Raw genomic sequence first — 22,720 nt, forward strand, 5'->3', positions numbered from 1 at the left:
AAGGTCTCTGCAATATGTAATTTGACCCGGTCATTGTCACAGGCAGACTCCACGAGCCAAGCTGATCCAGTGTAGCCATGACAGTGACATCTATCTGTTAATATGGAGGGCCACCTAGAATAGCAAGGTAACTCTCACACGGCCAGGTACGACCTGCCCTGTCAACCTCCTCCCAATCATCAATTGAGTGGTATAACATAAAATGCTGGAAATGCTCACCAAATCAGGCAGCATCTGTGGAGAGAGAAGCTGGGTTAACGGTTCAGGTCGATGACCTTTCATCAGAACGTGAAATGCTAATTCTGTTTCTCTTTCCTTAAATTCTCTTTCCTGAGTGTTTCCAGCAATTTATATCAGATGTCCAGCATCTGCAGTATTTTGTTTTGGAATCAGCAGAGTGATGGTAGGAATCGGCAATGGTGCCATCAGGCAACGCCTGCACATCACTGAGCTGTTCACCAATGCTAAGTTCAAGCTGACTTGCGGGCCTCTTCAAAAATGTGACCCCCATGAACGGGCGATGCAAGATCATGCAGGGTGCTGTAGCCATTTCTCTGAGGCTGAATTTGACAAATCCACAGCATTGACTATTTTACATAATTTGACCTGCAAGGTTGGTTTAGTGAGACGCATTTCATTCAACGAGAACAGGTGCGGGTGACGTCATTGCAAGTGACATCACTAGCGGAACCGGAGATTATTTAGCATGTGCTGAGAATGACATCATTGAATGGCCTGGCTCATGTGCAGGAAGACATCACGGGTCAACCGAAAACCAGAAGTACCCACACTGTCGTTAATCACTCCGTCAAACTGAACACTCTGGATGAGAGCTGCGGTGACTGATGGGGCATTGTGTGTGGGTCATAGATTGTTCACAGGTTTACTGGGTACGAAGTGAATAGTGAGTGTCAAGACTTCCTTACTTCGTCCAGTCCAATGATGTCACCTGCCGCACATGCACCAGGCTTTCCAAGGAATCACACACTGCCGTTCATGGTCAAGAGCACGATCCAGGTCTTGGGGGAGGAGAGGGGGAATGTGGTGCAGGTTTAAAGGGGGGTAGAGGTGGGGTTGGAATCTTGCTCTCATTCTCCATCTCCTTTAGACCTGGATCACCTTCTTCCCCCATCCCCACTGCTCTCCCTGTGCTCCCCCTCCCCCCCAGTTCCTGACCTTCTCTTTGCACCCCCCCGCCACGAGTTACTGTCCTCTTCCCCCCTCCGATCCCCTGTCCTCTCCCCATCCTCCACCTCCAATCCCGTCCTCTCCTCCCCTCCGATCCCCATGTCCTCTCCGCACCCTCCACCTCCAATCCCGTCCTCTCCTCCTCTCCGATCCCCTGTCCTCTCCCCATCCTCCACCTCCAATCCCGTCCCCTCCTCCCTCCGATCCCCTCTCTTCTCCCCGTTCCGATATCTTGACCTTCTCCACACAAAAAAACAGCTGGCAACAGCGGTTCAGGCCGCAGCCCTGCAGCTAAGCGCTTGCGCGGTTGGAACATTAGGTGCTCTTGCGCAGCCACGACGTCAGATGCGCATGCACGGCTCCGGTTGGGGTGGGACGGTAGTTAGGCTCCACCCCCATGCAGATGTGCATGCGCAGAACGACTTAAACTTGTTCGTGCAAATAATCATTCCGGACAAAGTTACTTTAAAATGTAACCAACTGAGCAATAGATAAGAGTCACAGCAGCTGAGTTTTATGGTGTAGTCCAGATGTCCAGAGAAGTCCAGGAATTTGGAAGCCAAATTTGAGAAAAGATCCAATGCTCACTTAGGAAAACAAAGAGCAGGCATGGTCGGGGGATGGGCAGTGGCGGTTTAAACTAGCAGTGAACTTGTGGTTAGGGCTAAAATGTACCTACTATTAGAGCCAGGGGAACTTAACCAGTGGAAGAGAGGAGATTGGGGCAGAAAGGGCAAAGGATGGCCAAGAATAGAGGCGCACAGCAAGGAGCTCCCTAGGGAGCTGCCTGTCCAGGAGCCATCTTGAAGTCACTGAAAAGCAGATTATCTGGTCATTATCTCATTTTTGATTGTGGGATCTTGCTGTGTGCAAATTGCTTGCTGCGGTCCCTGCATTACGACAGTGACTACACTTCAAAAAAGTGGCTGTGACACACTTTGGGACGTCCTGAGGTCATGAAAGATTTATCAAACAGAATTACGTAGAAAGAAGAACATGGAAACAGGCCTCAAACACCGGAAGCAAATCTATTTTTATCTACCTTGTCTCATCCATTCATAATATAAATGCAATTCCTTGCTTTCTTTCTAACTGTCCAGTTACCCTTTTCCCTACAATTTCTTACTCTCATAAGTTTCAAGTCTTTTTAGTTCTCGTTTGCATTAATATTGACAAAGAGAAACTGTTTCCGCTGGTTGGTGATTCTAGGACTAGGGGGGCTTTGTCTAAAAATTGGAGCCAGACCTTTCAGGAGTGAAATCAGAAAAAACTTCTACACACAAAGGGTGGTAGAAATTTGGAACTCTCTTCCACAAATAACAATTGATGCTAGATCAATTCTTAATTTTAAATCTGAGATTAATAGATTTTTGTTAACCAAAGGTATTAAGGGAGATGGGGCAAAGGCAGTTTATGGAGTTAGGTCGTAGATCTGCCATGATCTCACTGAATGGCAGAACAGGCTCGAGGGGCTAAACGGCCTACCCCTGCTCCTATGTTCATATAGGGTCCCAATATATGCAACATCCATGGCAAGCACTGGTATACTTATTATACGCCACTCATAGCCACACCTTGCTGTCAAAGTGCTCAAATATTAATTTGTGGCAGGAGTGTTGCAATATTTGACAGGGGGGTTCTTTTTTTTTTTAAGAAGTGAGGCAGCATATTCCAGGGATCTGGGGAATGTGGCATTTTCAGAGAGTCCCTGGTAGTGTAGCAGAATTTACAAAGAGGTCCATTGCAGTATTTGCAGGAGAGCCCTAGGAGTGTGGTAATATTTATAGTGGGTGCCTGGCAATGGGGCAGTATTTGCCAGGGGGCCCTGGGAGTGGGGCAGTATTTCATTAGTTCAACCTCCGTCGCCTCCAGTCCAGATCCAAGGTCGTCCCATCCTCTGTCGTCGAATTACAGTATGCAGACGACGCTTGCATCTGCGCTCACTCGGAGGTCGAACTCCAGACCGTCGTCAACACCTTCACCGAAGCGTACGAGAGCATGGGCCTTACACTAAACATCCGTAAGACAAAGATCCTCTACCAACCTGCCCCCGCCACACAGTACTGCACCCCGATTATCAACCCAAGCACACCACCCACCCGCCCCTTCAACCACCGTCTGCCCCACCTGTGACAGAGACTGTAGGTCCCGCACTGGACTCATCAGTCACCTGCAAACTCATTTTTAATGTGGGAACAAGTCATCCTCGGTTCCGAGGGACTGCCTAAGAGAGAAAGAGATGCTTATTATACGCCACTCATAGCCACACTTGCTGTCAAAATTCCTCAGGACATTTCCAAGTGCTTCAAGGACAGTATTCCAGCAACTGGAAAACCAATGGTTGGTACAACAATACTTGGGAATTTTGGTGGCAGCCCTTGCAATATAAATGAATCAATGGTCATGCCTGTGAAGGGAGGAGCCAGTAGAGTGTTTTGACATTGCTGGCTTGTACGGACTGTTTCGTTCTGAATGTCAGCTGTGGGTGGCACCCTTGTTTCTGAGTCAGAAGGTTGTGAATTCAAGTCCCACTCCAGGGACTTGAGCACAAAATCTAGACTGACACTCCAGAGCTGTGCTGAGGGAGTGCTGCACTGTCGGAGGTGCCGTCTTTCGGATGAGACGTTAAACCGAGGCCCCGTCTGCTCTCTCAGATGGATGTAAAAAATCCCACGGCCACTATTTCAAAGAACAATAGGGGAGTTATCCCTGGTGTCCTGGCCAATACTTATCTCTCAATCAGCATCACTAAAACATAGTGATGTTGATTGATGGATAGGCAATAAATGCTGGCCTTGCCAGTGATTCCCACATTCCATAAACAAATAAAAAAAAAACAGATTATCTGGTCATTAACACACTGCTGTTTGTGGGAGCTTGCTGTGCGCAATTTGCCTGCCGTGTTTCCTACATTACAACAGTGACTGTACTTCATTGGCTGTAAAGCACTTTGCTGGCCGTGAAAGGTGTTATAGAAATGCAAGTCTTTCTTTCTTTCTGATAACGGTGAAGGTACACGTGTAAGTTGTGGAAGCAAATGTGCAACCACCGTTCCAATGTTGCTGCATCCACCCCATAATATAAACTAGGCGGGTTTGGCACCATGGAAACCAGGTCACCTTACCAGCAACGCTTTCACGGGAGGGGGCAGTCCCGAAATATGAATGGGGTGCAAGTCAGGTCGCACGACCCGCTGACCCCGGCAGAGAAGCAAGACAGGAAAACAAATAGATTAAGTCGGCTGATTCATATTCATGAACAATGACTGATGGTCAGAGGAAAGAATGGGAGGCATTTATTACAATGCTGCAACGGTGAACCAGAGAGAATGGGCTTTGTTAACAACAAATGAGAATTAAAACCCAGAAGAATCAATTGTTTAAAAAAAAACTGCAAGCATTTTGTGATTTGATGCATCACAGATCCATTTGTGATTTGCAGACTGCAGCCAGACACACATTCCACTGGTGTTATCCAAAATTTTAATCCAAACCGTAAGCAGCCTTTCTTTCAGTTTTTAAAATAAAGGTCAATCTCTTCTTCCATTTGGTTGTGTTGAAACCTGGTCTCTCGCCGATTTGCCATTTCCACTTTATAACAAATGCCTCCCCCATTCTTTCCATTGATAGCCAGTGAGCATTCATGAATATAAATCCCTGGCTTCCATCCATTTGTTTGCTCCACTGTTTCTCCTCAGGGTCAGCAGGTCGTGTGACCTGACATAACGGATTACTGTTCCCGCGATCCGATTCGGGCAGCCTCCTGGACGGCGCTGGTAAGTTTACTTAAAGGGGAAGGGATATCGAAATCCGAGAATCATAGAATGATACAGTACAGAAGGAGGCCATTCAGCCCATCGTGCCTGTGATGGCTCTTTGAAAGGCCACGCTTTAACTCCACTCCCTCTGCTCTTTCCCCGAGGCCATGCAAACAAAACCCCTTTAAGTATTTATGCGATTCCCTTTTGAAAGTTACTATTGAATCTGCTTCCACCACCCTTTCAGGCAGCACGTTCCAGATCACAACAACTCGCCGTGTAAAAAAAATTCTCATCTCCCCTCTGGTTCTTTCAATTATCTTCAATCTGTGTCCTCTGGTTACCGAACTCCTGCCAATGGAAACAGTTTCTCCTTATTTACGCTATCAAAACCCTTCATGATTTTGAGCACCTTTATTAAATATGCCCTTAAACTTCTCTGCTCTAAGGAGAACAATCTCAGCTTCTCTAGTCTCTCCATGTAACTTAAGTCCCTCATCCCTGGTACGGTTCTAGTAAATCTCCTCTGCACCCTTTCAAAGACATTAACATCCTTACTAAAACGTGGTGCCCAGAATTGGACACAATACTCCAGCTGAGGCCTAACCAGGGATTTATAAAGGTTTAGCATAAATTTCTTATTTTTGTACGCTATGCCTGTTTATAAAACCAAGGATCCCGCATGCTTTTTTAACAGCCTTCCCAACTTGTCCTGCTGTCTTCAAAGATTTGTGTACATATAAAGGGAGCACTTTGCCGGTAGCCTGTTTTCCAGGGGTTGAGCAGCTCTGGACTAGCTCCTTTGTCAGTCCCAAGCTTCAGGCTCGTAGTTAAATGAACGGAATCATTCTGAGACACAAGCAGACGGTCCTCTTGTAACTGACGACACCGGAACGGTCCTGGAGGGGAGGAGTTCTGAAATTGCGGGACTCTGAAAACTGATACTTCACGACAAAACACTTTCCCTGCCGCCCGCCGCCTGACCCCGCCCTCGCCCTCCTCCCCGCCACTTCTGACCTATTTTCGGCCTCTGACTGCTTATAATGGGGTGCAGTTCTACCGATGTGTTTGGTGCTCTCTGGCACTTTGCCCAAGTGGTCATTACTCTTGTATGAGCCTCGACAGAGGACCAGGCTATTCAACTGTGGCAAACTCAACCCCGATCTCAACTTGACGTCTACGCATCAACTGCACCAGCAGTGGTGGCTGGAAAGTGGTCAGGGAATGCCAGATTTTTCCCTTCCATTACCTGGGTCCACTGAGGCCAATTGAGGAATCCTTATTCCCCTCCAGCTGAGACCACTAACTGTGCACAGACCAGGGATCAAACTCCGAGACCCAAATCCCTATGGCTCAGCAACTCACCATCTTTACCAGTCTAGCCACCTGGGAAAGGGGGGGTCGGCGGTGGAAGGGGAGGTTGGGAAGCATATTTCCAATTATAATTTTTTCCCATATAGGGAAGGTACTTGGAACAAAATGGTGAACTCTAGATTTACCCTCACCTTTAACATCACAGTTTCAGGAATTTTTAAATATAATGAGACTAGCAGCACCAAATAGGTCTGGTTCTAAGAGGGAATTGGAAAAGAATATTTGCTCTGGAGGGTTCATTAATTTAAAATTGTCACCGAGAATGAAAAGAGAGATTAGGAGAAATGTCATTACGCAAAGGGCTGTTGGAGCGTGGAATGCTTTGCCACAGGGAGTGGCTGAGGCAGAGACTATCGCACCTTTTTGGGGAAAACTGGATCAATATTTTGAAGCAGAGGCAGACACTGGGATATGGGAAGAGCGCGGGGCAGTCGGGATTAGTTCTGAATTTACAAGGATGATACCAGAAATGCAAGGTTATACCCATCAGGAAAGGTTGAACAGGCTGGGTCTCTTTTCTCTTGAAAAGAGATTGCTGAGGGGTGACCTAATAGAGGTCTTTAAAATTATGAAAGGTCTTGACAGAGTAGACACAGAGAGAATGTTTCCACTTGTGGGGAAGAGCAAAACTAAAGGCCACCAATATGAGATAGTCACCAAGAAATCCAATAGGGAATTCAGAAGAAACTTCTTCACCCAGAGAGTGGTGAGAATGTGGAACTCGCTACCACAGAGTAGTTGAGGCAAATAGTATTGGTGCATTTAAGGGGAGGCTAGTTAAGCATATGCGGGAGAAGGGAATAGAGGGTCACGCTGATGAGAGTTAGGTGAGGAAGGATTGGAGGGGCCTCGAGTGGAGCATTAACGCCGGTATGGACTGGTTGGGCCAAATGGCCTGTTCCTGTGCCGTATATTCTAAGCAATTCTATGTAATTGCTCCAGCAAAGAGCCGGCAGAGACACAATGGACCAAATTTCCTCCTTCTGTGCCATAGACGTCTGTGGTTCTAATACTACTGTACTGGTTAGATTGATGATGTCCTTTGAGCTGCAGTCACTGTTAATTCATTTGCACAAACTACTGAACAAATTTAAGCTCTAAGGTTTTAAATGTGGCATAAAAGAGTTTATGAAGAGAGACTGAAAAACCTTGGCATTGAGGGGCGGGGGTCTTAGAGGCACCCAGGGTAAACAGCATAGAAAAGGTAAATCTGCAACACTACTTCAAAGTAAACAGTGACAGGAGAACAAGGAAGCACAGGTTTAAACTGGCAAACAGCAAATTTAAGACTGATGTCAGGAAGTTTCTCTTCAAATAAAGAGTGAATCAACACGCGCAAAGGTTGCCCAGGTAGAGTGGTGGAGACTGAAACCGTGGAATCATTTAGCAAACGGTTGAATGCTGTGAAGGGGGACTGCAGGTTGTTTCTGAATGGATGAATCGGGATGGACCCAATGACCTTCCTCATCTGCCTCTACCTTGTGAATACAGAACAGGGAACAACGGGATACGAAGCGAATCCCAGCAATGGGTAAGATCGCGATTAGCTCAGTCTCTCATTATTATGTGTTCTAGATATGTGGCATATTAAATATTTATGACTTTGGAACGCCATGACTCACTTGCGACTTAATTACTGTGAGGGGGCAGGGCTAGCTACTGCCTGGCTGTTAAACAAGCAGCGTTATAAATTGTTCCATTAATATGTGAAGGTACGAACATCTGCTTTGAAACTAGCTTCATAGCATTTCTTTTGTATATAAGAGGAAAGAACTCTTGCCTACTTGACAAGATTCTTATATTCCCCCAATTCTGTGCATCAGCTGTGGCTCAGTGAGCAGCACCCTCGCCTCTGAACATTGAAGGTTGAGGGTTCAAGTCCCACTCCAGGAACTTGAGCACAAAAATCTAGGCTGACACTCCAGTGCAGTACTGAGAGAGTGCTGCACTGTGGGAGGCTCTGATTTTCTGATGAGACGTTCAACCGAAGCCATCTCAGGTAGGTGTAAAAGATCCCACAGCACTATTTCTAAGAAGAGCAGGGGAGTTATCACATTGCTGTTTGTGGGAGCTTGCTGTGCGCAAATTGGTTGCTGTTTTTCCCACATTACAACAATGACTACGCTTCAAAAGCACTTCATTGGCTATAAAGCACTTTGGGGCGGTTGTGAAAAGCGCTATATGAATGCAAGTCTTTCTTTCGAGCAATATCGTACTGGCTGCCTGTTACACAGCCTGAGGGGAAAATTGAGAGGGGTGCAAAAAATTGCCCCCCACCCAAGGAGAAAGTTTCACCCCAAGTGTCAGCACTAAGCATTCCCATATCAGTCAGCTGCAGAGTAAAGTTGCCTCTGGTGTGCCACAATCTCAGAAGTGCAGCCTTCACTGTGTTAATTTGATACTCCTTGGCCTTCCATGCCAACCATCCTATACAGTCCGAGCGAGGCTACCAATTATCACTGAATTAGAGGAGGCTGTATATTGTGAACCCATTCCCACCAGGAACTGAAGTGGGACCATCAAAATTAATTTTATGGAGGATCCTTACAGAGGAGACCATCCTTCTGGGCCAGAATCCAGATGGTGGAAGAGAAAAGCCAGTATCTAACACACTGCACCTCCTAACACCCCCCACCTCATTCACATGCTAACATATTTTGCTCCACTTCTACTGATATTATCCACAGCAGCCCAGCTACCAATCAAAGCCTCTCAGAAACCAGCCTATCAACGGTAGCGTAGTGGTAATGTCACTGGGCTAATAATCCAAGGGCCTGGACTAATAATCCGAAGACATGAGTTCAAATCCCACCACGGCAGCTGGGGAATTTAAATTCACTTAATTAAATAAATCTGGAATAATTACTAGTATCTGTCGTAAAAAAAACCATCTGGTCCCCTCATGCCCTGGTCTGGCCTATATGTGACTCCAGACCCACAGTAAGGTGGTTGACTCTTAACTGCCCTCTGAAATGGCCTAACAAGCCACTCAGTTGTAACAAACCGCTACGAAAAAGAATAAAACCGGACAGACCTCGCCACCTACGGACACGGCACGGCACACCCAGCCCAGTCGACCCTGCAAAGTCCTCCTCACCAACATCTGGAGACATGTGCCAAATTGGGAGAGCTGTCCCACAGACTAGTCAAGTATCAGCCTGACGTAGTCATACTCACAGAATTATACCTTTCAGTCAATGTCCCAAACTCCTCCATGTCCTGTCCTACCGGCGGCACAGTGGTATACAGTCGGGAAGGAGTGGCTCTCAACATGGGCATGGAAACCTCCCGCTGATTACCACCTACCGCCCTCCCTCAGCTGATGAATCAGCACTCCTCCATGTTGAACACCACTTGGAAGAAGCACTGACAGTAGCAAGGGCACAGAATGTACTCTGGGTGGGGAACTTCAATGTCCATCACCAAGAGTGGCTCGGTAGCACCCATACTGACCGAGCTGGCCGAGTCCTGAAGGACATAACTGCCAGTCTGGGTCTGCGACAGGTGGTGAGAGAACCAACACGAGGGAAAAACCTACTTGACCTCGTCCTCACCAATCTACCTATCGCAGATGCATCTATCCATGACTGTATTGGTAGCAGTGACCACCGCAGTCATTGTGGAGACGAAGTCCCATCTTCACAATGAGGGCACCCTCCATCATGTTGTGTGGCACTACCACCGTGCTAAATGGGATAGATTCAGAACAGATCTAGCAGCTCAAAACCGGGCATCCATGAGGCGCTGTGGGCCATCAGCAGCAGCAGAATTGTATTCCACCACAATCTGTAACCACATGGCCCGGCATATGCCTCACTCTACCATTACCATCAAGCCAGGGGACCAACCCTGGTTCAATAAGGAGTGTAGAAGAGCATGCCAGGAGCAGCACCAGGCATACCTAAAAATGAGGTGCCAACCTGGGGAAGCTGCAACACAGGACTACATGCATGCTAAAAAACAGAAGCAGCATGTTAGAGACAGGGCTAAACAATCCCACAATCAACGGATCAGATCAAAGCTCTGCAGTCCTGCCACATCCAGTCATGAATGGTGGTGGACCATTAAACAACTAACGGGAGGAGGAGGCTCCATGAATATCCCCATCCTCAATGATGGTGGAGCCCAGCACGTGAGTGCAAAAGACAAAGCTGAAGTGTTTGCAACCATCTTCAGCCAGAAGTGCCAAGTGGATGATCCATATCGGCCTCCTCCTGAGGTCCCCACCATCACAAAAGCCAGTCTTCCGCCAATTCAATTTACTCCACGTGATATCAAGAAACAGCTAGCACACTGGATACAGCCCCGACAACATCCTGGCTATCGTGCTGATGATTTGTGCTACAGAACAAGCCACGCATCTCGTCAAGCTGCTCCAGTACAGCTACAACACTGGCATCTATCCGACAATGTGGAAAACTACCCAGGTATGCCCTGTCCACAAAAAGCAGGACAAATCCAACCCGGCCAATTACTGCCCCATCAGTCTACTCTCAATCATCAGCAAAGTGATGGAAGGTGTAATCGACAGTACTATCAAGCGGCACTTACTCACCAATAATCTGCTCACTGATGCCCAGTTTAGGTTCTGCCAAGACCACTCGGCTCCCGACCTCATTACAGCCTTGGTCCAAACATGGACAAAGGAGCTGAATTCCAGAGGTGAGGTGAGAGTGACTGCCCTTGACATCAAGGCAGCATTTGACTGAGTGTGGCATCAAGGAGCCCTAGTAAAACTGAAGTCAATGGGAATCGGGGGGAAAACACTCCTCTGGCTGGAGTTATACCTAGCACAAAGGAAGATGGTTGTGGTGGTTGAAGGTCAATTATTACAGCCCCAGGACATCGCTGCAGGAGTTCCTCAGGGCAGCGTCCTAGGCCCATCCATCTTCAGCTGCTTCATCAATGACCTTCCCTCCAACATAAGGTCAGAAATGGGGATGTTCGCTGATGACTGCACAGTGCTCAGTGCCATTCATAACTCCTCAGATAATGAAGCAGTCCATGCCCGCATGCAACAAGATCCGGACGACAGTGTGTACCATATACAAGATGCACTGCAGCAACTCACCAAGGCTTCTTCAGCAGCACCTCCCAAACCCGCAACCTCTTCCACCTAGAAGGACAAGGATAGCAGGCGCATGGGAAAACCACCACCTGCAAGTTCCCCTCCAAGTCACACACCATCCTGACTTAGAAGTATATCGTCGATCCTTCATCGTCGCTGGGTCAAAATCCTGGAACTCCCTCCCTAACAGCACTGTGGAAGCACCTTCCCCACACGGACTGCAGCGGTTCAAGAAGGCGGCTCACCACCACCTTCTCAAGGGCAATTAGGGATGGGCAATAAATGCTGGCCTTGCCAGCGACGCCTACATCCCATAAAACGAATTAAAAAAAAATATCTTCAGTTCTGACGAAGGGCTAGCCCTAAAATGTTAAAGTTTTTACCTTTCTTCACAGATGCTGCTCGACTTGCTGAGTGTTTCCAGCATTTTCACTCTTCCTCTTACGTTGCCCCCTTCCTCTGGGCAGCATCTGGTATCCATTCATGCCTTCCCTACAGTAACGTGACTGAGATAGGGAACTCAATGTACATTTAGTGGATTGTAGGTGCAAAGCCATGTCCGTGCGCCACCACATTCCCTATCTCTCAAGATAGTTTGTTAACATCAGTCTCTGCAATAACGGAGGTAAGAACAACTGCAGGTTGACTACCTTATGTCTCAAGAACTTGGATAAATCTAGGACTGAGGTAAACTTTAACAACTTCAAACTCCAACTGTCTTTGATTTTCCTGCCAGATTCTTTGGTTCACATTCTACTGTGTACCCTTTTAATTTGGAGTCATTCACTCACCTTTTGTCTAATGCCTTTTCATAACCTGACTCGAGTTTGATTTTTACACACCATCCGTCATTATTCACCTCTTTCCAGGATTTGACTATTAAACCTTTTGCTACCTCCATGGAAGTTGCAGCAACACCACTAACTACTTGTTTTTATAAAGCGCCTTTAATGTAGTAAAACGTCCCAAAACAGAAAAAGAACACGCATTTCTATACCACCTTTCAAGACCTCAGTCAGTCCCAAAACGTTTTACAGCCACTGAAGTACTTTTGAAGTGGAGTCACTGCTGTAATGTAGGAAATGCAGCAGCCAATTTGCGCACAGCAAGCTCCCACAAAAATCAATCTGTTTTTTGGTGATGTTGGCTGAGGGATAAATATTGGCCCAGGACACCGGGGAGAACTCCCCTGCTCTTCTTCAAAATAGTGCCATGGAATCTTTTACATCCACCTGAGAGGGCAGACAGGGCCTCAGTTTAATGTCTCATCCGAAAGATGGAGCCTCCCTCAGTACTGCACTGGGAGTGTCAGCCTAGATTATAGAAACACTAGCTGGAGTGCCCGGTGGTGCCGAGGCTTTTTCGAGGGCATGTTGTTGTTGGAAGAGAGAGAGAGAGCGACTGGGGGGGAAGAGAGAGAGCGACTGGGGGGGAAGAGAGCGAGCGACTGGGGGGGAAGAGAGAGAGCGACTGGGGGGGGGAAGAGAGAGAGCGACTGGGGGGGAAGAGAGAGAGCGACTGGGGGGGGAAGAGAGAGAGCGACTGGGGGGGAAGAGAGAGAGCGACTGGGGGGGAAGAGAGAGAGCGACTGGGGGGGGAAGAGAGAGAGCGACTGGAGGGGAAGAGAGCGAGCGACTGGGGGGGAAGAGAGCGAGCGACTGGGGGGGAAGAGAGCGAGCGACTGGGGGGGAAGAGAGAGAGCGACTGGGGGGAAGAGAGAGAGAGAGCGACTGGGGGGGAAGAGAGAGAGAGAGCGACTGGGGGGGAAGAGAGAGAGCGACGGGGGGGAAGAGAGAGAGAGAGCGACTGGGGGGGAAGAGAGAGAGAGCGCGACTGGGGGGGGAAGAGAGAGAGAGAGTGACTGGGGGGAAGAGAGAGAGAGCGACTGGGGGGAAGAGAGAGAGAGAGCGACTGGGGGGAAGAGAGAGAGTGACTGGGGGGGAGTGGAGAGGGAGTGGGGGAAGGGGAAGGGGGGAGGAGTGGGGGAAGGGGAAGGGGGAGGAGTGGGGAGGGAGTTGGGGGGAGGGGGGAAGGGGAAGGGGGGAGGAGTGGGGGGGAGGAGGGGGAGGGGGGAGTGGGGGAAGGGGGGCAATGAGGGGGAGGGAGGAGGGGGAAGGGGAGGCAGGGGGGGGAAGGGGGATGGAGGGGGAGGGAGGAGGGGGAGGGAGGGGGGAAGGGGGGAGGAGGGGGAAGGGGAGGGGAGGGAGGAGGGGGAAGGGGGAGGGAGTGGGGGAAGGGGGGGAGGGGAAGGGGGGGGAGGGGGGAAGGGGGGGGAGGGAGGAGAGGGAAGGGAGGGGGGAAGGGGAGGGAGAGGGGAAGGGGAGGGGGTGGAAGGGGGGTGTGGGTGGGGAGGGGAGGGAGGGGGAAGGGAGGAGAGGGGTGGGGAGGGGGTGTGGGGGGGAAGGGGGTGTGGGGGGGGGAAGGGGGTGTGGGGGGAGGGGGGGTGGTGGGTGTGGGGGGGGAAGGGGGTGTGGGGGGGGGAAGGGGGGTGTGGGGGGGGAAGGGGGGTGTGGGGGGGGCGGAAGGGAGGGGGGGAGATAAACTTAAAGTACAGGAAACTTTGTGCTATCCGGCACCCACGGGACCGAGCTGCTGCCTTGCCTCAAAACTGCCGTACTCTCCAGAGTTAATGTTGAGAGATATGGAGATTCTTATCTCCGTATTTGACAACAAACACTGTTGCTTAGCAACTGCTTCTAAACACTCAGGTGTGGCCCTAAAGCTCTGTAGCTCAAGCTGTTGCTATAGCTACAGACCTTGCACAGCTTGACTGTTCAAACAAAGCAAAAAAAACAAACAAAAAGAATAAAAAACAGCTGCTGATTTTTGCCGGTGGCTCCAGATTGCCGGATAGCTCACCTCCGGATAGCACAAAGTTTCCTGTACTTATAAAACATTTTTGGTAAATCTTTCTATAACATACACTTTACAACCTCACCAATCTTTTTATTAAAAAAGGGGTGCTCACCTCTCAGTGTGTTGTATCACAAACAATGGAAAGATTAGGCCCCGCCCACACAGTCGATTGTCTGTCTCGGTCACCAGGACCCGATTTGGAGCACAGAAGCCCCACCCACTCTATGTTCCTGTACTAAGATGGCCGCGCATGCACTCTGTTACACACTGAATCAAAATGGCGTCGCACTGAAACGTTTTGCCCTCCTTGACAAAGATAGCTGCCGTTAACCTGGGGCTGTCAGCAGAAGAAATTTCCTCAGCTGCAAACACAGGATCTTCAGATTATTATTCGGGGCTTGCGACCTACCCCAGTTGCTTATGAAGCCTCCCCACCTACTGACCCCGGGAATGGAGCTGAGGCAGCACACCCTCTCCCCTCTGCCAGTGTTTGTCTCTGTCTAGGCCGGGAGCCTGGGTCTAGAGTTGCACTGCTGGCAGTTGGAGAAGCCTAGGCCCTGGGCCTGGAAAAACGGTGAAAGGTAGGAGAATTATAGAGGTTAGAGAAAAGATTTACAAATTAATTAACTTTTTTAAAAAACAATTTGTGTTTTAAAAGCAACTTTTTTTTTGCTGGAAATGTCGATTTGAAAAGAAACACGCAGAAAGCGGGAAAAAGAAAGGAAAAGTTTGGAATCAAGATGGCGGCGACTCACCTCGGTTCAGAATGATAAGGCCCGCCCACACACGCACCGATTGGTCAACCGTCAGGTCACTGAACTGTAGGATTGGTCAATCATCACGTCACTCAACTGTAGGATGGCCCGCCCGCACAGACAATGAACCCGCCCCCACTCGATGCAAATGAGCAGATAATGAGGGGAATTTTGAACGTTTTTTGGATACCGTTGGCACAATTTTTGTCCGACCGTCGGCACAATTTTTGTCGGAGCAAAAAGTAAATACGCCTATAAGAGTCCCCTAATGATGAGCTTTCTTTTGATATAACATATGCGTAGGTACGCTCTATAACTTTTGATTGTATAGCCGGCCAGATAGACAGAAAGAGAGACAGACAGAGAGACAGACAGATAGACATATCCTTTTATATATATAGACTAGCTGAAGTGCCCGGCGGTGCCGAGGCTTTTTCGAGGGCATGTTGTTGTTGGAAGAGAGAGAGAGAGCGACTGGGGGGAAGAGAGAGAGCGACTGGGGGGAAGAGAGAGAGCGACTGGGGGGAAGAGGGGGGGAAAAGAGAGGGGGGAAGGGGAGGGGGGGAAGGAGAGGGGGGGAAGGGGAGGGGGAAGGGGAAGGGGGGGAAGGGGGGAAGTGTAGTGTCCGTGTGTAGATAAAGACACTGAAGACAGGAGTTGGTTCATAGGTATTTACTAAGCAAGTCTGGGGGGGGGTTCTAAAGGATATACACAATACACAGGCTTATATAGCCCAAGTGGCAATTACCGGCATTACGCACACCTGGGGCTCTTAAAGGCACATACACCACAATTGCTCTTAAAGGCACATACACCACAATTCCTCCCCTTCTAGCTAACTAGTACATCATATTTTAAGTAATTATTAATTACATGTTATATGCAAAATAATATACATTGCTGTATTAATTAATTATAAGTTAGTCTCTCAGGAGGCTTCCTGACTCGGTCCGGATAACGCCTCGGGGGTGTAGTAGTTTCTGGTGGTGTAGTAGGTTCTTCGGGTAAGGCTGATTCGGCTTGAAGGCCAGTGTCGGGTTCATCGGGTTCCAGTATCACCGGATCGGAGGTAGATATGGGTATCTCTACTTCATCGTTAGATGTATAGCGTGGTGGTGTAGGTTGTCCCTTTTCGGATGACTTGATGATTTGGTCAGCATGGCGCCTTATTATGCTTTCTCCGATGTCCACGGTATACATCAGTGGTCCTAGTCGTGTGCAGATAGTTCCAGGCTGCCATTTCTCGGTACGGTAGTCCCGGGCCAAAACCGGTTGGCCTATCTGTAAGGTCCTAGTTGGCCTTTCATTCATGCCCTGAAACTGCCGGTTCTCCACGTCCCTTCGGATGTTGGGCTTGACCAAATCCAGCCGGCATCTTAGGTTTCTATTGTAGAACATCATGGCGGGAGTTTGGTTTGTAACCATATGTGTTGCATTCCTATATGCAAATAAGAAGTTATCCACCTTGTGCTGAAGTTTTATGTCTTCATTACCCATGGCCTTTATGGCCTTCTTAAAGGTCTGGACAAACCTTTCAGCCAATCCATTGGTGGCGGGATGGTATGGGGCGGACGTGTAGTGCTTTACCCCATTGTTCTTTAAGAACTTTCTGAATTCTTCGGACACAAATTGCGGTCCATTATCAGAACATATCTGTTCCGGCAGCCCATTCCTGGCAAATATGGTCCTTAATACTGTGATGGTTTTTTCCGTGGTGGTGGAGGACATCTTTATTACCTCCGGCCACTTGGAGTGTGCATCAACTGCGATTAAGAACATTGAGTCCATAAATGGACCAGCAAAGTCGATGTGCACCCTTTGCCAGGGAGATGAGGGCCACTCCCATGGATGTAGAGGGGCCTGTGGCGGAGCATTTTGGACCTTCTGGCATCCTAGGCAGCTCTTGGTCATGTCTTCGATGTCTCCATCGATACCTGGCCACCATACAAACGCCCTAGCTAGGTTCTTCATTTTCACTCCACCCAGATGCCCCTCGTGAAGCTCCTTTAGCACTTTATCCTGGAGTTTGGGTGGAATCACCACTCTGGATCCACACATCAAGGTTCCTCGGCACACTGACAGCTGTTCTCTTCTTTGCGAGAATGCTGGCAACAGTGGTTCGCCATGTGCTGGCCATCCCTTCATTGTTAAATCGTAGACCCGTGAGAGAGTAGGGTCATTTCTGGTCTCCCTTTCAATGGCAGAATTTGTCACCGGTAGACATTCCACTATGGTAGAGTGGAATATCTCTACTGGGTCTACTGTAGGTGCCTCTTCTATCGTTGGCAACGGCAGGCGCGATAACCCGTCAGCATTCCCATGCTGTTTTGACCCTTTGTATTCAATGTTGTATTGGTGTGCCCCTAGAAAAAGGGACCACCTCTGTAGTCTTTGTGCCGTCATAATGGAGACACCTTTCTTAGGGTTGAATATGGAGATGAGGGGTTGATGGTCAGTCAGCAAGGTAAATTTTTGTCCGTGTAGGTAATGGTTGAATTTCTTCACTCCCCATACCAGGCTGAGTGCTTCCCTGTCTATCTGGGAATAGTTACGCTCAGCTGAGTTCAATGAGCGTGACGCAAAAGCTATCAGCCGTTCCGAGCCATCAGGGAATCTATGGGACAATACCGCTCCTATGCCGTAAGGGGATGCATCGCACGCCAGTCTGATTGGTAGTGATGGGTTGTAATGAGCCAAAACTTTCTCGGATGTGATTAAGTCTTTACATTTATGGAAGGCACGTTTACAGTCTTCGTTCCATTTCCAAATCACTCCTGTGTGTAGAAGATCATTAAGAGGGTGTAGAATAGTTGATAAGTTCGGTAAAAATTTATGATAGTAATTTATTAATCCCAGGAATGACCTCAATTGTGAAACATTTTCAGGTGCTGGGGCTTTTATAACTGCTTCAATTTTTTCAGGTGACTTATGCAACCCTTCCTTATTAATTATGTGGCCACAATATGATATCTGATTTTGGAAAAATTCACACTTGGGGCGATTTGCTCGTAGGCCTCGTTCTTTCAGCCTAGTGAGCACCTGCTCCAAATTGGCAAGGTGCTCGTTGTCGTTTTCTCCTGTTATAAGGATGTCGTCTAGGTAACACTGAGTCCCCGGAATCCCTTGCAGGACTTGCTCCATAGCTCTTTGCCAGATAGCTGGAGCTGATGCTACTCCAAAAACCAGTCGATTGTACTGGTACAGGCCTTTGTGTGTGTTTATTGTGAGATACTTTTTAGAGGTCTCCTCAACCTCCATCTGTAGATATGCCTGTGCCAAGTCAATTTTTGTGAAACGTTTCCCTCCGGATAGTGAGGCGAAAATATCTTCTATCCTCGGAAGAGGATACTGTACCATGTGAAGGACCGGGTTTACAGTCACCTTAAAGTCCCCACAGATGCGAATTTTTCTCTGTTCCTCAGAGTTATTTTTCAATGCTTTTTTCATGACTGGAACAATGGGTGCTGCCCATTCGCTCCAATCTATTTTGGATAATACGCCTGCCTTTTCCAAATTCTCCAGCTCTGCCTCGACTGCCGGACGTATTGCGTATGGCACCGGTCTTGCCTTAAAAAATTTTGGAATTGCTGCATCTTCCACTTTTATTGAGGCGGTGATGCCTTTCAAGGTTCCTAGTTTCTCTTGAAACACTTCTTTGGCGTTGGCCAAGATGTCTTTTAATCGTTCAGGTATGATGTCATCATTGTTTTTTTCCTTACTGGTCACCGTCAGTGCCTGAATGGAGTGCCAGTCTAAACATATCTTCCTTATCCATTCACGTCCCAACAACGGTGGACCACCATCTTGTAGAATGTATAAATACAACTTTTGTATTTCTTTGCCGTTGTATACCACAGGCACCTTTATTTTTCCTTTGGGGTATACTTTCTGCCCCGTATATGTTTTTAAGATAATGGATGTGTCTTTTAGAGGTATATGCGAAAATAGCCTCTCGTAATCTCGTCGATTTATTACGGTTAGAGCTGATCCTGTATCTAGCTCCATTTTAACTGGGGACCCTGCTATTATGAGGGTAACCCAAATGGTCTGGTAATCTTCATTGGCAATTACATTATGTAATTTGAGAGAGCTTAGTCTCTTGTTCCCGGAGTCGCTATCGCTCTTCTGGTCTTTGGAGCTACTGTCCGTCATCATTTGTACCTTTCTGTGCTTTTCCTTATTGATTCTTTTCCCGTTAGTGGATTTTTTATTTTCAGATCGGCATACACGTGGAATGTGTCCCATCTTTCCGCATCGCCTGCATGCTTTTTCTTTGAACCAGCAATCCCTCTGGTCATGGTTGGATCTGCCGCAGCGATAACATCTCTCGAAACCCCGTGTCATTTCATGGGTGCCGAAGTCCTGTGGCCTTTGCTGTATCTTTGCCGCTCCTATTGCACTGAAAGCCTTGTCCAGTGTTAAATCTTTTCCAGAAGATACCTTTTTTTGTGTTTCTACACTTAGGGGATCGCAGATGAATTTGTCTTGCAGAGAATCTGCCAGTCCTGCCTCGAATTGGCAGTGTAGGGTATCAACAATCTCCTCAAAATTCTTGTCCATCGGTTCGGCTGGAGTGATTAAGTTGCGTAACAGCTTGTATGTTTCTGCGCCCATTAGATCCAGAAGCACTGAAGCTTTTTTTTCATCTTCTATTCCATTTGCGGTGCAAAACACCTCCACTCTTTCTACATATGTGGTCCAATCCTCTATCTTGTTATCAAAAACATCAATATTGCCAAAGTTAGGCTCTGTTTCGTTATCAAAAGCATCAATATTGCCAGACTTAGGCATTTCAAAAAAAATATGGCGCTTCCCGCGCTTTTTTTTTTCTCTCTCTGTAGCAACGATATGGCGCTTCCTGCGCTTTCCCGCCGCTGCTACCGATAACAACGCTGTTTTACTGTGGTTTCCGTTTATTCACTGTTGGAGACTCGTTCCCGACGGAGGTCTAAACGCTGACCTGCTTGCCGCGCCGGCCGTCTCCCGAGTGCACCCTCCCAGTCCGTTATTGCTTGCCTCCGATTTCGCTGCCTGTCTCAGCTGTAGAGCCCGCCGCTGGAGCCCCAGCCTGACGCCCAGGAAGGATTAGCGCAGTACCTGCCACCAGCTTGGCCAGCTGGTGAAACCACAGTTTCTATTACTTCCTTGAGTCTTCTGGACGCTGGAGGAATCGATGTCCTTGAGGTGCTGCCGAATTGCAGGTAAGTCCGTTTCCACTTCGTCGCCACTGTAGTGTCCGTGTGTAGTTAAAGACACTGAAGACAGGAGTTGGTTCATAGGTATTTACTAAGCAAGTCTGGGGGGGGGTTCTAAAGGATATACACAATACACAGGCTTATATAGCCCAAGTGGCAATTACCGGCATTACGCACACCTGGGGCTCTTAAAGGCACATACACCACAATTGCTCTTAAAGGCACATACACCACAGGAAGGGGAAAGGGGGGAGGGGAGGGGGGGGAAGGGGAGGGGGGAGGGAGAGGGAGGGGAGAGAGGGGAGAGGGGGGAGAGGGAGGGGCAGGGGGGGGAGAGGGAGGGGAAGGGGGAGAGTCCCCGAGCCCCCTGATCCCCGAGGCTCGCCCCCCCCCCAAACTCCCTGATCCCCGAGGCTCGCCCCCCCCCCCCCCGAACTCCCGAGCCCCCTGATCCCCGCCCCCCCGAGGCTCACCCTGGCACCCCCCACCAACCCCACCACCGGACTCCAGAGGCCCGATCTTCCGAGCACCGGCCCCCCGCCCTCCGGAGCCCCGCCCTCCCGAGCTGGCTTCAAGACCGGCGATTGCGGCTGTGAGAGACGGCCGGCGGGCCTGGTTGCCGGGGTAACCCTTCCCGCTCACCAAGCCCCGGCCGAGATCCGCACTCCCGAGAGCCCCGCCGCCCCCCCCGCCCGGGGAACAGAGAGACACCGCGTCTCAGCTGCTCCTGTTGCGCGCGCACCCTGACCCTCGTGGCTGATGCCGTTGCCCCGGGTAACGTGACACCGGGGCGGGGGGGGGGGCGGTGGTGGTGAGGAGCTTAGCAGAAGCCGTGGGACAATTACCTAGCTCGGGCCTGGCTGGGCAAGAAAGGCCCAGGCTTTCAGGCCTAACAAAAACGGGGAAAGGTAGGAAAAAGAATGTTCAGGTTAGAGAAAATATTTACAAATGAATCTAGTTTTTTTTAAAACAATTTAATAAAAACAATTTTATTTTGCTGGAAATGTATATTTGAAAAGAAAGACGCAGAAAGCAGGAAAAAGAATGGAAGCAAGATGGCGGCTACTCACCTCGGTTCAGAACGATAAGGCCCGCCCACACACACACCGATTGGTCGACCGTCCGGTCACCAAACCTCGAGGTCACTCTGTCGCTAATAAGCGGATAATGAGATGCTAATGAGCGGAATGTTGAAGGTTTTTCGGATACCACAGGCGCGATTTTTGCCCGGCCGAAACGTAAATATGCTTAAGACCGTTTTGGAAAGGTAAGCTTTCTTTCGACGTAACGCACGCGTAGGTACGCTCTATAACTTTCGAGCGCATACCAGACAGACGCACACGTGAGGACAGACAGAAGGACAGACAGACAGAAGGACAGACAGAAGGACAGAAGTATCCGTTTATATATATAGATAGAAGATAGGAGCAGGAGTAGGCCATTTGGCCCCTCGAGTCATTCAATGAGATCATGGCTGATCATCCAAATTCAGTACCCTGTCCCTGCCTTCTCCCCATATCCCTTGATCCCTTTAGCTTTAAGAAATATATCCAACTCCTTCTTGAATATATTTAATGACTTGGCCTCAACTGCCTCCTGTGGTAGAGAATTCCACAGGTTCACCACTCTATGGGTGAAGAAATTCCTCCTCATCTCTGTCCTAAATGGCTTACCCCTTATCCTTAGACTGTGACCCCTGGTTCCGGACTCCCCCGCCATCGGGAACATCCTTCCTGCATCTAGTCTGTCTAGTCCTGTTAGAATTTTATAAGTTTCAATGAGATCCCCTCTCATTCTTCTAAACTCCAGCGAGTGTAAGCCTAATCGACCCAATCTCTCCTCATACGTCATTCCTGCCATCCCAGGTATCAGCCTGGTGAATCTTCGCTGCACTCCCTTCATGGCAAGAACAGATAAGGCGACCAAGTGTCTGGAGTGGGACTTGAGCCCGTGACCTTCTGACTCAAAGACGAGAGTGCTGCCCACTGAGCCATGGCTGACACTAATGCTTGTAAACCTGTGATACATTAAGAGCGCTTGTCGCTTTTACTTCAGGGAGACCAGTGCTGGCCGGGAATTTCCTCAGAGCTGCTCTCGCTGTGCCACCATGCAATCGCCGGAAGTGCGGCGGAAACCCACCCACCACCCCCCACCCTCCGCTTGTGCACCTAAACGAGGCTTCCGCCTCCACTTCCGGCAGCAGCTCCAAGGAAGTTCCCACCCAGTGATTTCTTCAAATGTAGCAACATGAATTTGAGAAAACAGTGGGAATGGTCAACCAAACCAAACTGAGGGGGAAATATTTATACCACAAAAAATCCTGTGCACAATTACAGCACCACCAATGCTCCCTCTAAATAGTACCATGGGTGCGGAGCCTGTTTATTTAACAGCACAGTATCTTTAAATTTGCAGCGCAGTATCTACATGGGGACAGCTTGTGAGCGCCCTGCGCGGTACCTTCACAGATTGCTGCGTGGCCGCGCACCCATGTCGTTTACAGGGAACATTGATCACCACAATGCTT

General features: G+C 48.9%; 1 protein-coding gene across 3 annotated transcripts in view; it reads right to left on the reverse strand.

Annotated features, from left to right (window-relative positions):
- LOC147111319 (MICOS complex subunit mic25-like) overlaps window positions 1-22,720 on the reverse strand; it is a 411,496-nt gene that overhangs the window by 151,708 nt on the left and 237,068 nt on the right. The gene's annotated exons all lie outside the window — the stretch shown is intronic.

The sequence above is a fragment of the Somniosus microcephalus genome, chromosome 11 (assembly GCF_052327205.1).
Source record: "Somniosus microcephalus isolate GS21.2 chromosome 11, FLI_Smic_1.0, whole genome shotgun sequence".
NCBI lineage: Eukaryota > Metazoa > Chordata > Chondrichthyes > Squaliformes > Somniosidae > Somniosus > Somniosus microcephalus.